Source organism: Thunnus maccoyii, chromosome 9 (assembly GCF_910596095.1).
Source record: "Thunnus maccoyii chromosome 9, fThuMac1.1, whole genome shotgun sequence".
Taxonomy (NCBI): Eukaryota; Metazoa; Chordata; class Actinopteri; order Scombriformes; family Scombridae; genus Thunnus; species Thunnus maccoyii.
This window is the reverse complement of record NC_056541.1, coordinates 25502-39696: the sequence shown is the minus strand read 5'-3', so window position 1 is coordinate 39696 and position 14195 is coordinate 25502. Positions and strand designations below refer to the sequence as shown.

Here is a 14195-nt window from a genome sequence, read left to right as displayed (position 1 = left end):
TTGAAATAAATGAACGTTGATCAGTGAGAGGTGATCACACAACACAGAGAACTCCTACATTCATGTGTAATACAGAGGAGTCAGAGAGCAGAGGAGGAAACAGATTAACATCCTCAGCTGCCTTCAGATCAGACAGAAAACAGCTGATCAACGTGTTAATAAGACATTCATACAACACTGCACGCACAATAGTTTCCATCAGAAACAAGTAGTGAACACAACACTGACATATCATCAGCTTTTAACTTGATATATTGAACTTGTTAGCAAACAGTTGCTTATTTGTTTAGGCAGCAAGCAACAAGTATATTAATTAGTAATGTAGTTGTTGCTTGTAAGGTGGATGTGACTGAGCTGCTCAGGAGAACTGCAGGGTGTGTGAGTGAACCACAGCAGGTTGCTTAAAGCTGCAGATTGTCTCAGTTTGAAGCAATGAGCCTCCAGGAACAAGCTAACTTCTCTACCCTTTAGGATGCCGTCGTCCTGGATAAGTTTACAGTTCAGTCCAATGGAAACCAGCGACCAGAGGAGGTCCGTCAGGACCTTCAGGACCTTCTCTGCAGGCCCGACCGTTTATGAGAGGTGTCATTATTAGTTCATAAAATATTACAAATTAGTAATTATAATGTTATTAAAACAATTTTATTTAATAAGTTATTAAAATAATTGATGTGATTTTTAAAAAATATTTAGTTTGATTTCAGTTACTATCATAACCATAAACCCAGTATCTGGAGCTAGAACTGGATGTGTCTGCCTCACGCAGGACTCACCCAGGACTCACGTAGGACTCACACAGGACTGACGTAGGACTCACGTAGGACTCACGCAGGACTCACGCTGGACTCACGTGGGACTCACGCGGGACTCACGTAGGACTCACGCTGGACTCACGCAGGACTCACGTAGGACTCACGCTGGACTCACGTAGGACTCACCTAGGACTCACGCAGGACTCACTTAGGACTCACCTAGGACTCACGTAGGACTCACGCTGGACTCACGCTGGACTCACATAGGACTCACGCAGGACTCACGTAGGACTCACGCAGGACTCACGTAGGACTCACGTAGGACTCACGCTGGACTCACGCAGGACTCACGTAGGACTCACACTGGACTCACGCAGGACTCACGTAGGACTCACACTGGACTCACGCTGGACTCACGTAGGACTCACGCAGGACTCACGTAGGACTCACGTAGGACTCACTTAGGACTCACCTAGGACTCACGTAGGACTCACGCTGGACTCACGCTGGACTCACATAGGACTCACGCAGGACTCACGTAGGACTCACGTAGGACTCACGCAGGACTCACGTAGGACTCACGTAGGACTCACGCTGGACTCACGCAGGACTCACGTAGGACTCACACTGGACTCACGCAGGACTCACGTAGGACTCACACTGGACTCACGCTGGACTCACGTAGGACTCACGCAGGACTCACGTAGGACTCACGTAGGACTCACGCTGGACTCACGTAGGACTCACCTAGGACTCACGCAGGACTCACGTAGGACTCACACTGGACTCACGCAGGACTCACGTAGGACTCACGCTGGACTCACGCTGGACTCACATAGGACTCACGCAGGACTCACGCAGGACTCACGCTGGACTCACGTAGGACTCACCTAGGACTCAAGCAGGACTCACGTAGGACTCACACTGGACTCACGCAGGACTCACGTAGGACTCACGCGGGACTCACGCGGGACTCACGCTGGACTCACATAGGACTCACGCAGGACTCACGCAGGACTCACGTAGGACTCACGCTGGACTCACGCAGGACTCACGTAGGACTCACGCTGGACTCACATAGGACTCACGCGGGACTCACGTAGGACTCACGCAGGACTCACGCAGGACTCACATAGGACTCACGTAGGACTCACGCTGGACTCACGTGGGACTCACGCGGGACTCGCGCAGGACTCACGTAGGACTCACGCTGGACTCACGTAGGACTCACCTAGGACTCGCACAGGACTCACGCTGGACTCACGCAGGACTCACGCAGGACTCACGCAGGCAGGCATTGCAGAAAGGAACGGAGGATGGATTTTGTTTTCCAGTGACTGGTGAGTCCTGCTGTATTAATTATCTATAGAGGTGATTAAGATTGTTGTTGGTGATGCTCCACTTTACTGCTGTGAGAAATATGGCCTAATTTCTACCATTCAGAAAATCTTTCCTTTATTGTCTTTTTGTTGAGCAACATGAGTGAACGTTTACCATCGGAAGACCGGGTTGGCAGTTTAGCTAATGCATGTGTGGGAGAAATAACCAGGTTAGCATAGTTTCAGCTTGTTGAGCCGGTGCTTTGAGTACATTTGTTAACAGGTGTCAGAAGGTGATTTTGTAATGGACTTATTCTTAATGACGTAGTTTTATATTGTTTAGATGTTAGTTGTTGGTGATGAGTGCACTTCAGCCTCTTTTACACAGCCCGTTCAAAGCGGGAATACTGCGCCTGTAATCCGCCTCGCTGTTCTGTGTGACAGCTGGCACGGCGGGACCGGGAGCTGACGCTGTTGTTTAGCCCGTATTCAGACCACATCAGGCGGTGTGGCGTACAGCTGCAGGGTTGAGGAGGTGTGCGGGGATGCAGGTGTGTTTGTGCTTTGGAAAGTAACCGTTGTGAAACAATCAGAAAATAACGTTTTAATGATCTGATTCATCAGCTTCCTCACTAACGTTACTAGCGCTCCCTCTCTCCATTCACTCTCTAGCTCACTCGACCACAGCTGCTCTCTCTCTCTCTCTCTCTCTCTCTCTCTCTCGTCTTTTTTAAAATGAGTCGGGAAGCCGACAGAAAAGTCTAACTTAACTTTCACGTTGTCAAACAAAGAGAAATGTCCTCCCCTCGTCCTAGTAACGTCTCTTTACTTGCTTATGGCAGAGTTTACAGCTCTGATCAGTCTGATCTCCGTCACGCCTCTGAATCCAGAACGCCGCTACGCTATGAAAAGCTCACACGGAGGCGGCTTTATGCCGGCTCACTGTAAAAAAGTAAAGGCAAAGGCGTCTTTATGGCTATAATGCATTTCTCTGTATAAAAGAGGTGTGTGTGTGTGTGTGTGTGTGTGTGTGTAAGACCCCACAGTCCGCTACTGCCACTGACTATCACTGTGACAGAGGAAGGAAAATATTACTGTCATAGATGATGTCACTGATGGACTTACCTGAGCAGGTGAGCTCCACGATGGAGGAAGAGTAATCTGATGATGCACAGTCCCTCAGTGCAGATCCAGAATGAACACAGTCAGAACTGATCCACCATACAGATCTGTCTGAGGCTTCATATCTGCTTCCTGTTGAAACAGCAGAGCCACAGTCCAGATCTCTGCAGGCTGATGCTGCTGCCTTCAGGGTCCAGTAAGAGTCCCCCACTGGTCTCCACTCTCCCTGTTTCACCTCCAGTGTACCTGCACAGCGACTGGCTCCTCCCACCAACCTGACAGGCTCTGAACAGAAACAAGAGAGTCATCAGTAAAAGAATAAAGTGAGTTTCATTAGAACAGAAATGAAGCCAAATCAAAGCTGCAGCTCCTCTTCTACCTGAGCAGGTGAGTCCAACAGCTTTGCCAGGTGAGCAGGTGCTTCTAGCTGAGTCTGATCTTCCACAGTCCAGGAGAGCAGACTCATGGCCTCCACACTGGAACTCTTTGGTCCACATCGGAGCCTCCACTTCTCCATAGAGCGCCCCCTGGAGGACTGAAGGAGCCCCACAGCCGAGCTCCCTACAGACCACCTCTGCATCCTGCTGGTCAAAGTCAGCTTCACACACTGAGGACCACGACTGCTCAGACTTCACCTCCAGTCTGCCTGAACACAGACTATTCCCATTCACCAGCCTGACAGAGTCTGGAGAGAGAGAACCATCATTAGTTTGGGGAATATTTACCTGCAACATTCATACCAATAAAACTTTTAAGAATATGAAAGTAAGAACTGATAAAGAGAGAGAGCACATTCATACCTGACTCAAGTCTTTATTTATAGAAAATATTTCAAGCTATTTGTAGGATTTGAACTTGTCTTACTCAGGCTCCATCTTGTGGTAGCATTGTGGGAAAGAGAAACACATAGAAGCAGCCCAGACGTCAGGTGATGGAAACACATGAACACATTAAAGCAGGAGGCAGAACAAACTGGTAAAGTCTGACTTCCACCTGTATGTAGATGAATTACTGTTCTGAAAATATCTTTAAAAGCACAAACTGTTATCCAAATGTAAACTAAAGGACATCCTAACAAACAAAAGTCAAAGCACAAGATTAAAACCTGCTATAAAAGGACTAACAGATCTTTGAATACAGGCACTAACACTACACAACAACTCTATTAACATGATGATTTCTACAGCTGTTAAAAGGTGGGTGACCTCAGTAACTGTTGGAAACACAGCACTAAAACTGACAGATAGTTTCTGTTATAAACACTAAATGCTGATTCATCTAGAAGTCAAACTGTTGTCTTGATTTGGCTTTAAGTTTGAGGAAATGAGTTCCTCTTAAGTCAGTTGAGTTGTTTAGTTATATTACAAACATGGATCTATATTAAGGAGCATATAGACGGTGTGGCTGAGGTAAGGTAGGGTTTACTCAAGCTTTTTTTACCACTACAGCCCTGCTCACAACAAACCAGTTTCACAGTCATCATCAGATTCTCACATGTTGACGTACTGACGTTGATGGCTGAGTCGGTCAAGTCTGACAGTCTGACAGTGACATCACTAGATCAAGGACAACGTTTACACACATATTTGATGCACTGTCACTATGGTTTGCAAAAGGACTTATCCTTCAGTGATGATGATGATGATAACTGAAAGTCCTCTGTTTTAATCTTCATAGTGATAATTGTGTGTAATTTGTTATTTCTTTGTAGTTCATTTGCACCTTTAGTTTCATTAGGCCCTAAAAATAATACTGTAGTTGTCTGATTTGGGATCAGACTTGATCTTGCTGGTGTCACTTTATTACACTCAATTTTATGTTTATTCTTGTTCATCAATTTATAATTTATTCAAAACATTTTGATCAAAATATTTAATTATGTTTACAGTTTGGACGTATGTTTTGATTTTGATGTTAATGCAGCTAAATTCCTAAAATGAAGTTTTTTATGAGTAAAAAGTAGAATTTGTTGTCATATATATGCAGATGGAATATGATGCAGATTTGGTTTGAGTAGAAACGGCTTTGGTTGAAATAAATGAATGTTGATCAGTGAGAGGTGATCACACAACACAGAGAACTCCTACATTCATGTGTAATACAGAGGAGTCAGAGAGCAGAGGAGGAAACAGATTAACATCCTCAGCTGCCTTCAGATCAGACAGAAAACAGCTGATCAACGTGTTAATAAGACATTCATACAACACTGCACGCACAATAGTTTCCATCAGAAACAAGTAGTGAACACAACACTGACATATCATCAGCTTTTAACTTGATATATTGAACTTGTTAGCAAACAGTTGCTTATTTGTTTAGGCAGCAAGCAACAAGTATATTAATTAGTAATGTAGTTGTTGCTTGTAAGGTGGATGTGACTGAGCTGCTCAGGAGAACTGCAGGGTGTGTGAGTGAACCACAGCAGGTTGCTTACAGCTGCAGATTGTCTCAGTTTGAAGCAATGAGCCTCCAGGAACAAGCTAACTTCTCTACCCTTTAGGATGCCGTCGTCCTGGATAAGTTTACAGTTCAGTCCAATGGAAACCAGCGACCAGAGGAGGTCCGTCAGGACCTTCAGGACCTTCTCTGCAGGCCCGACCATTTATGAGAGGTGTCATTATTAGTTCATAAAATATTACAAATCAGTAATTATAATGTTATTAAAACAATTTTATTTAATTAGTTATTAAAATAATTGATGTGATTTTTAAAAAATATTTAGTTTGATTTCAGTTACTATCATAACCATAAACCCAGTATCTGGAGCTAGAACTGGATGTGTCTGCCTCACGCAGGACTCACGCAGGACTCACATAGGACTCACGTAGGACTCATGCAGGACTCACGTAGGACTCACACAGGACTCACGTAGGACTCACGTAGGACTCACGCTGGACTCACGCAGGACTCACGCAGGCCTCACGCAGGACTTACATAGAACTCACGCAGGACTCACCTAGGAGTCATGCAGGACTTACATAGAACTCACGCAGGACTCACACAGGACTCACGCTGGACTCACGTAGGACTCACGCTGGACTCACGCAGGCCTCACGCAGGCCTCACGCAGGACTTACATAGAACTCACGTAGGACTCACGCAGGACTCACGCGGGACTCACCTAGGACTCGCAGGACTCACACAGGACTCACGTAGGACTCACATAGGACTCACCTAGGACTCATGTAGGACTCATGCAGGACTTACATAGAACTCACACAAGACTCACGTAGGACTCACGTAGGACTCACACAGGACTTACATAGAACTCACGTAGGACTCACGCAGGACTCACGCGGGACTCACCTAGGACTCACGTAGGACTCACGTAGGACTCGCGCAGGACTCACGTAGGACCCACGCAGGACTCACGCAGGACTCACGCAGGACCCACGCAGGACTCACGCAGGACTCACGCAGGACCCACGCAGGTCTCGCGCAGGACTCACGCAGGACTCGCGCAGGACTCACGCAGGACTCACGCAGGCAGGCATTGCAGAAAGGAACGGAGGATGGATTTTGTTTTCCAGTGACTGGTGAGTCCTGCTGTATTAATTATCTATAGAGGTGATTAAGATTGTTGTTGGTAATGCTCCACTTTGCTGCTGTGAGAAATATGGCCTAATTTCTACCTTTCAGAAAATCCTTCCTTTATTGTCTTTTTGTTGAGCAACATGAGTGAACGTTTACCATCGGAAGACCGGGTTGGCAGTTTAGCTAATGCATGTGTGGGAGAAATAACCAGGTTAGCATAGTTTCAGCTTGTTGAGCCGGTGCTTTGAGTACATTTGTTAACAGGTGTCAGAAGGTGATTTTGTAATGGACTTATTCTTAATGACGTAGTTTTTATATTAGTTATTGTTAGTTGTTGGTGATGAGTGCACTTCAGCCTCTTTTACACAGCCCGTTCAAAGCGGGAATACTGCGCCTGTAATCTGCCTCGCTGTTCTGTGTGACAGCCGGCACGGCGGGACCGGGAGCTGACGCTGTTGTTTAGCCCGTATTCAGACCACATCAGGCGGTGCGGCGTACAGCTGCAGGGTTGAGGAGGTGTGCGGGGATGCAGGTGTGTTTGTGCTTTGGAAAGTAACCGTTGTGAAACAATCAGAAAATAACGTTTTAATGATCTGATTCATCAGCTTCCTCACTAACGTTACTAGCGCTCCCTCTCTCCATTCACTCTCTAGCTCACTCGACCACAGCTGCTCTCTCTCTCTCTCTCTCTCTCGTCTTTTTTAAAATGAGTCGGGAAGCCGACAGAAAAGTCTAACTTAACTTTAACGTTGTCAAACAAAGAGAAATGTCCTCCCCTCGTCCTAGTAACGTCTCTTTACTTGCTTATGGCAGAGTTTACAGCTCTGATCAGTCTGATCTCCATCACGCCTCTGAATCCAGAACGCCGCTACGCTATGAAAAGCTCACACGGAGGCGGCTTTATGCCGGCTCACTGTAAAAAAGTAAAGGCAAAGGCGTCTTTATGGCTATAATGCGTTTCTCTGTATAAAAGAGGTGTGTGTGTGTGTGTGTGTGTGTGTGTGTGTGTGTGTAAGACCCCACAGTCCGCTACTGCCACTGACTATCACTGTGACAGAGGAAGGAAAATATTACTGTCATAGATGATGTCACTGATGGACTTACCTGAGCAGGTGAGCTCCACGATGGAGGAAGAGGAATCTGATGATGCACAGTCCCTCAGTCTAGATCCAGACTGACCACAGTCAGGACTGATCCACCATACAGATCTGTCTGAGGCTTCATTTCTGCTTCCTGTTGAAACAGCAGAGCCACAGTCCAGATCTCTGCAGGCTGCTGCTGCTTCCTTCAGGGTCCAGTCAGAGTCACTCACTGGTCTCCACTGTGTTTGTTTCACCTCCAGTGTACCTGCACAGCGACTGGCTCCTCCCACCAACCTGACAGGCTCTGAACAGAAACAAGAGAGTCATCAGTAAAAGAATAAAGTGAGTTTCATTAGAACAGAAATGAAGCCAAATCAAAGCTGCAGCTCCTCTTCTACCTGAGCAGGTGAGTCCAACAGCTTTGCCAGGTGAGCAGGTGCTTCTAGCTGAGTCTGATCTTCCACAGTCCAGGAGAGCAGACTCATGGCCTCCACACTGGAACTCTTTGGTCCACATCGGAGCCTCCACTTCTCCATAGAGCGCCCCCTGGAGGACTGAAGGAGCCCCACAGCCGAGCTCCCTACAGACCACCTCTGCATCCTGCTGGTCAAAGTCAGCTTCACACACTGAGGACCACGACTGCTCAGACTTCACCTCCAGTCTGCCTGAACACAGACTATTCCTATTCACCAGCCTGACAGAGTCTGGAGAGAGAGAACCATCATTAGTTTGGGGAATATTTACCTGCAACATTCATACCAATAAAGCTTTTTAGAATATGAAAGTAAGAACTGATAAAGAGAGAGAGCACATTCATACCTGACTCAAGTCTTTATTTATAGAAAATATTTCAAGCTATTTGTAGGATTTGAACTTGTCTTACTCAGGCTCCATCTTGTGGGAGCATTGTGGGAAAGAGAAACACATAGAAGCAGCCCAGACGTCAGGTGATGGAAACACATGAACACATTAAAGCAGGAGGCAGAACAAACTGGTAAAGTCTGACTTCCACCTGTATGTAGATGAATTACTGTTCTGAAAATATCTTTAAAAGCACAAACTGTTATCCAAATGTAAACTAAAGGACATCCTAACAAACAAAAGTCAAAGCACAAGATTAAAACCTGCTATAAAAGGACTAACAGATCTTTGAATACAGGCACTAACACTACACAACAACTCTATTAACATGATGATTTCTACAGCTGTTAAAAGGTGGGTGACCTCAGTAACTGTTGGAAACACAGCACTAAAACTGACAGATAGTTTCTGTTATAAACACTAAATGCTGATTCATCTAGAAGTCAAACTGTTGTCTTGATTTGGCTTTAAGTTTGAGGAAATGAGTTCCTCTTAAGTCAGTTGAGTTGTTTAGTTATATTACAAACATGGATCTATATTAAGGAGCATATAGACGGTGTGGCTGAGGTAAGGTAGGGTTTACTCAAGCTTTTTTTACCACTACAGCCCTGCTCACAACAAACCAGTTTCACAGTCATCATCAGATTCTCACATGTTGACGTACTGACGTTGATGGCTGAGTCGGTCAAGTCTGACAGTCTGACAGTGACATCACTAGATCAAGGACAACGTTTACACACATATTTGATGCACTGTCACTATGGTTTGCAAAAGGACTTATCCTTCAGTGATGATGATGATGATAACTGAAAGTCTTCTGTTTTAATCTTCATAGTGATAATTGTGTGTAATTTGTTATTTCTTTGTAGTTCATTTGCACCTTTAGTTTCATTAGGCCCTAAAAATAATACTGTAGTTGTCTGATTTGGGATCAGACTTGATCTTGCTGGTGTCACTTTATTACACTCAATTTTATGTTTATTCTTGTTCATCAATTTATAGTTTATTCAAAACATTTGGTTCAAAATATTTTATTTTGTTTATAGTTTGTTTTGATCTTGATGTTAATGCAGCTAAATTCCTAAAATGAAGTTTTTTATGAGTAAAAAGTAGAATTTGTTGTCATATATATGCAGATGGAATATGATGCAGATTTGGTTTGAGTAGAAACGGCTTTGGTTGAAATAAATGAACGTTGATCAGTGAGAGGTGATCACACAACACAGAGAACTCCTACATTCATGTGTAATACAGAGGAGTCAGAGAGCAGAGGAGGAAACAGATTAACATCCTCAGCTGCCTTCAGATCAGACAGAAAACAGCTGATCAACATGTTAATAAGACATTCATACAACACTGCACGCACAATAGTTTCCATCAGAAACAAGTAGTGAACACAACACTGACATATCATCAGCTTTTAACTTGATATATTGAACTTGTTAGCAAACAGTTGCTTATTTGTTTAGGCAGCAAGCAACAAGTATATTAATTAGTAATGTAGTTGTTGCTTGTAAGGTGGATGTGACTGAGCTGCTCAGGAGAACTGCAGGGTGTGTGAGTGAACCACAGCAGGTTGCTTAAAGCTGCAGATTGTCTCAGTTTGAAGCAATGAGCCTCCAGGAACAAGCTAACTTCTCTACCCTTTAGGATGCCGTCGTCCTGGATAAGTTTACAGTTCAGTCCAATGGAAACCAGCGACCAGAGGAGGTCCGTCAGGACCTTCAGGACCTTCTCTGCCGGCCCGACCGTTTATGAGAGGTGTCATTATTAGTTCATAAAATATTACACATCAGTAATTATAAGGTTATTAAAACAATTTTATTTAATTAGTTATTAAAATAATTGATGTGATTTTTAAAAAATATTTAGTTTGATTTCAGTTACTATCATAACCATAAACCCAGTATCTGGAGCTAGAACTGGATGTGTCTGCCTCACGCAGGACTCACCCAGGACTCACGCAGGACTCACGTAGGACTCACGTAGGACTCACACAGGACTCACGCAGGACTCACGCAGGACTCACGCAGGACTCACGCAGGACTCACATAGGACTCACCTGGGACTCACGCGGGACTCACGCGGGACTCACGCGGGACTCACACAGGCCTCACGCAGGACTCACGCTGGACTCGCGCAGGCCTCGCGCAGGACTCACGTAAGACTCACGCAGGACTCACGCAGGACTCACGCAAGACTCACGCAGGACTCACGTAGGACCCACGCAGGACTCACGTAAGACTCACGCAGGACTCACGCAGGACTCACGTAAGACTCACGCAGGACTCACGCAGGACTCACGTAAGACTCACGCAGGACTCACGTAGGACTCACGCAGGACTCACGCAGGACTCACGCAGGACTTACATAGGACTCACGCAGGACTCACGCAGGACTCACATAGGACTCACGCAGGACTCACGCAGGACTCACATAGGACTCACGCAGGACTCACGCTGGACTCACATAGGACTCACGCAGGAGTCACGCAGGACTCACATAGGACTCACGCAGGACTCACGCAGGACTTACATAGAACTCACGCAGGACTCACGTAGGACTCACGCAGGACTTACATAGGACTCACGCAGGACTCACGTAGGACTCACGCAGGACTCACGCAGGACTCACGCAGGACTCACATAGGACTCACCTGGGACTCACGCGGGACTCACGCGGGACTCACACAGGCCTCACGCAGGACTCACGCTGGACTCGCGCAGGCCTCGCGCAGGACTCACGTAAGACTCACGCAGGACTCACGCAGGACTCACGCAAGACTCACGCAGGACTCACGTAGGACCCACGCAGGACTCACGTAAGACTCACGCAGGACTCACGCAGGACTCACGTAAGACTCACGCAGGACTCACGCAGGACTCACGTAAGACTCACGCAGGACTCACGTAGGACTCACGCAGGACTCACGCAGGACTCACGCAGGACTTACATAGGACTCACGCAAGACTCACGCAGGACTCACATAGGACTCACGCAGGACTCACGCAGGACTCACGCAGGACTCACATAGGACTCACGCAGGACTCACGCTGGACTCACATAGGACTCACGCAGGAGTCACGCAGGACTCACATAGGACTCACGCAGGACTCACGCAGGACTTACATAGAACTCACGCAGGACTCACGTAGGACTCACGCAGGACTTACATAGGACTCACGCAGGACTCACGCAGGACTCACGCAGGACTTACATAGGACTCACGCAGGACTCACGCAGGACTCACGCGGGTCTCACGCAGGTCTCACGCAGGACTCACGCTGGACTTACATAGAACTCACGCAGGACTCACGTAGGACTCACGCAGGACTTACATAGGACTCACGCAGGACTCACGCAGGACTCACGCAGGACTTACATAGGACTCACGCAGGACTCACGCAGGACTCACGCAGGTCTCACGCAGGTCTCACGCAGGACTCACGCTGGACTTACATAGGACTCACGCAGGACTCACGCAGGACTCACATAGGACTCACGCAGGACTCACGCAGGACTTACATAGGACTCACGCAGGACTCGCGCAGGACTCGCGCAGGACTCGCGCTGGACTCACGCAGGACTCACGCAGGACTCACGCAGGACTCATGCAGGCAGGTATTGCAGAAAGGAACGGAGGATGGATTTTGTTTTCCAGTGACTGGTGAGTCCTGCTGTATTAATTATCTATAGAGGTGATTAAGATTGTTGTTGGTAATGCTCCACTTTGCTGCTGTGAGAAATATGGCCTAATTTCTATCTTTCAGAAAATCTTTCCTTTATTGTCTTTTTGTTGAGCAACATGAGTGAACGTTTACCATCGGAAGACCGGGTTGGCAGTTTAGCTAATGCATGTGTGGGAGAAATAACCAGGTTAGCATAGTTTCAGCTTGTTGAGCCGGTGCTTTGAGTACATTTGTTAACAGGTGTCAGAAGGTGATTTTGTAATGGACTTATTCTTAATGACGTAGTTTTTATCTTGTTTAGATGTTAGTTGTATTCAGACCACATCAGGTGGTGCGGCGTACAGCTGCAGGGTTGAGGAGGTGTGCGGGGATGCAGGTGTGTTTGTGCTTTGGAAAGTAACCGTTGTGAAACAATCAGAAAATAACGTTTTAATGATCTGATTCATCAGCTTCCTCACTAACATTACTAGCGCTCCCTCTCTCCATTCACTCTCTAGCTCACTTGACCACAGCTGCTCTCTCTCTCTCTCTCTCTCGTCTTTTTTAAAATGAGTCGGGAAGCCGACAGAAAAGTCTAACTTAACTTTAACGTTGTCAAACAAAGAGAAATGTCCTCCCCTCGTCCTAGTAACGTCTCTTTACTTGCTTATGGCAGAGTTTACAGCTCTGATCAGTCTGATCTCCGTCACGCCTCTGAATCCAGAACGCCGCTACGCTATGAAAAGCTCACACGGAGGCGGCTTTATGCCGACTCACTGTAAAAAAGTAAAGGCAAAGGCGTCTTTATGGCTATAATGCATTTCTCTGTATAAAAGAGGTGTGTGTGTGTGTGTGTGTGTGTGTGTGTGTGTGTGTAAGACCCCACAGTCCGCTACTGCCACTGACTATCACTGTGACAGAGGAAGGAAAATATTACTGTCACAGATGATGTCACTGATGGACTTACCTGAGCAGGTGAGCTCCACGATGGAGGAAGAGGAATCTGATGATGCACAGTCCCTCAGTGCAGATCCAGAATGAACACAGTAAGAACTGATCCACCATACAGATCTGTCTGAGGCTTCATTTCTGCTTCCTGTTGAAACAGCAGAGCCACAGTCCAGATCTCTGCAGGCTGCTGCTGCTGCCTTCAGGGTCCAGTAAGAGTCCCACACTGGTCTCCACTCTCCCTGTTTCACCTCCAGTGTACCTGCACAGCGACTGGCTCCTCCCACCAACCTGACGCTCTGTGGCTCTGAACAGAAACAAGAGAGTCATCAGTAAAAGAATAAAGTGAGTTTCATTAGAACAGAAATGAAGCCAAATCAAAGCTGCAGCTCCTCTTCTACCTGAGCAGGTGAGTCCAACAGCTTTGCCAGGTGAGCAGGTGCTTCTAGCTGAGTCTGATCTTCCACAGTCCAGGAGAGCAGACTCATGGCCTCCACACTGGAACTCTTTGGTCCACATCGGAGCCTCCACTTCTCCATAGAGCGCCCCCTGGAGGACTGAAGGAGCCCCACAGCCGAGCTCCCTACAGACCACCTCTGCATCCTGCTGGTCAAAGTCAGCTTCACACACTGAGGACCACGACTGCTCAGACTTCACCTCCAGTCTGCCTGAACACAGACTATTCCCATTCACCAGCCTGACAGAGTCTGGAGAGAGAGAACCATCATTAGTTTGGGGAATATTTACCTGCAACATTCATACCAATAAAACTTTTTAGAATATGAAAGTAAGAACTGATAAAGAGAGAGAGCACATTCATACCTGACTCAAGTCTTTATTTACAGAAAATATTTCAAGCTATTTGTAGGATTTGAACTTGTCTTGCTCAGGCTCCATCTTGTGGTAGCA

General features: G+C 46.5%; 1 long non-coding RNA gene across 1 annotated transcript; it reads right to left on the bottom strand.

Moving 5' to 3' along the window:
* Nucleotides 1-2867: 2867 nt before the first annotated feature.
* Nucleotides 2868-3598, bottom strand: LOC121903586. The gene is made up of 3 exons (XR_006098072.1): nt 3573-3598; nt 3197-3478; nt 2868-3013 (listed from the first exon to the last, which is right to left on the bottom strand). It is a non-coding gene; the product is annotated as an uncharacterized LOC121903586 (long non-coding RNA).
* Nucleotides 3599-14195: the final 10597 nt, after the last annotated feature.